Source organism: Priapulus caudatus, unplaced genomic scaffold (genome assembly GCF_000485595.1).
Source record: "Priapulus caudatus unplaced genomic scaffold, Priapulus_caudatus-5.0.1 Scaffold143, whole genome shotgun sequence".
Taxonomy (NCBI): Eukaryota; Metazoa; Priapulida; class Priapulimorpha; order Priapulimorphida; family Priapulidae; genus Priapulus; species Priapulus caudatus.
Genome location: NW_014577204.1, coordinates 582,249 through 584,986, shown reverse-complemented (window position 1 = coordinate 584,986; position 2,738 = coordinate 582,249).

The following is a 2,738-nucleotide window of genomic DNA, read 5'->3' as shown; positions in this document are numbered from 1 at the left end:
GTGGACCTTGACCTTGACCGTGACATTGTCCTTGACCGTGGCCTCGACCACTTTTCCCGTTTCTAAAATTTTCCGTGGCCTTGAGTTCAAGGCCATGGCCTTGGTCTCAAGGCCATTACATTTTAAAATTTTAAAATTTCTACATAACTAGGCCAAGGCCATAGCCTTGAGCTCAAGGCCATATCCTTGAGCCATTTTCAAAATGTTTACATCATTCGATTAAAGTTATGGTCATGGTCAAGTTGTGTTTATATTTCGCCTAACAACGTCTCGAAAATATTTTACCGTCGTACTTGACAAGATTTGAACATGGAACTATTGAGTACCAGCACAGCACGATACGCTAGCACCCAAACACACCGTTGCTTAAATGTTCAGAACGAAACTACGAGTTACATTTTACTCACCAATAGTTTGAAAATATTTTACGACGTTACCTCACAAGAATTGAACTCGGGACAACCCGGTCCTATTCTAACATGCTACGCAAACGCCTAAACTTACAAATTCTGAGTGGTTCAGATCTGATGTGTGTCTTACGTTTTCGTTTAACAGCAAGAAAAGTCAACAAAGTGACAGGTGTTAAATCTTGAATGACCAGCCAGATAACGTGAGTACGAGAGATATAGAAGGATTAGCTTTTACACTATAGAAGGATAAGCACGAGGAAGATTCAGAGGAAGCACGATGGTTAAGGAGGTGGAGAAGAAAGGAGTCCAGGGGAGGCCAGCGCTAGATTGAATTTCATATTTCGAATTTGAACTTCTTTTTGTAAGCCGATGTTGGGCACATCGCGACCGCATGTTGGAAACCTGGAAAACATCTAAAATGTCTGCAAGCAGCAGCCATAGTGCAGCCATGGTCCATCATGACCATGCGTCACATCCTCAAATAACAGCAAAAATATCCGAAAAGGCAATAGAGTATGGGTAAAACGCTTGTAGATTAATAAAAAGTCGACGCATTTGATTACGAGACGTATTAATCTCGAACACAAATATTGACAATACAGTAGCTTTTATTCATAGATAAAAACATTCATTTCTCACATGTACATACACGGTCGCTTCACTTTACACAGTCAGCAAACACACTGTAAAAGTAAACATCTGAAAGCGAAGGCTATTGTAGAAATGAAAAGACTGGCATGGCAGCGGACTAACATAATAATTTACGCAGTTCTCAGATAACTGTTTTCGTGCGACATCAACCGTTCGTATTAGCAATCTTCGGGTGAAGTGGAGGGGGAGACGCCATTCTTGCTAGATACCACCTTACACATACGTTCCGATGACTCGGCACATAACATTATATAGAGTATTCGTTTTACTGGCTTATTCTCTTGGCACATAGCAAGGGGTGGCGTTTGCTGCGACAACACAACATCCTGCACAACACACGATCTTTTTAAATTGTTACCCATATTGTTCGAGAGGAAACAATATCAGTTACGTTTCATGATGCTGCACATTGGGGCAAAGAATCACTGAATGTTGCCACACTGCATTTATTAACAAGCTATCAGCAAACATTTGCACCACTAATAATGCCTACTGGCAAGAAATTAATATCGTCATTCCAATGTCCTTATTAATAGAACTGAACACCATTTTCTTATCGAAGATGCAGTACGTATCAAAGATGCCACGACGTGTGCGTGTATCTTATGACCGTGGTTGTGCTAACGAACTAAGCGTGTGCTATAATGAGGACCATGGTTAGCGTTCAGAGTTACGTAAAAACCGACGCAAAATGTAACATGAACATATGAGCAAACTAAAAGCTATAACGGATTGCATGTAGCATGTAATTTCACACTGGGTCGTGATTCGGGACGATATATAGCGGGCCGCGGAGCTGTCCACGTGCATAAAATTTTATAAATACAACACTATTTACAACTCATCATTAATAACCACAGCAAAAAGGCTTACACTTACCCGACCTCTACTCAACATGTACACCTAACGATATATACCATTGCATGTGTGCTGGGAGATATGATAAATGTGTAAAACTGTTCTGTACAGATAGTTAAAAGCACCTTTCGAAAAATTATTCGCGAAGTGCGCACGACACTTCTGCCTCGAGAAAGCTGCACTCTCTGTCGCAAGAATCTGTTGCTCGGTGACAGCTTAGCTGCTCCATAACGCCAAGCACTGTAGTTTTACGCACCTACAGAGCTCTCTCCTTTATATGCTTGGTCCATAGCGCGCTTGGAGCGCCATCTATATGTACGGCTGATTACACATGACTCAGCACTAGGCAATATTCTAAGCTTTCAGTATGAAGTCCACGTGAGAACATTGACAGAGCTATGGCCGATACACGGTACTTCAATGATCCTTGCGAGGGTGACCTCTTCCCCTATTGGTTGCTATCATCTACCATGAGAAGCCATCATCCCAGTCTCCAGCCTCACAGATATATGTGCTAGGTCACACGTCTCCATCCTCACAGATATATGTGCTAGGTCACACATCTCCATCCTCACAGATATACACGTGGCTCACACGCCTCCATCCTCACAGATATACGCGTGGCTCACACGCCTCCATCCTCACAGATATACGCGTGGCTCACACGCCTCCATCCTCACAGATATACGCGTGGCTCACACGCCTCCATCCTCACAGATATACGCGTGGCTCACACGCCTCCATCCTCACAGATATACGCGTGGCTCACACGCCTCCATCCTCACAGATATATGCACGCGTTATCTCCTGCGCATGTCT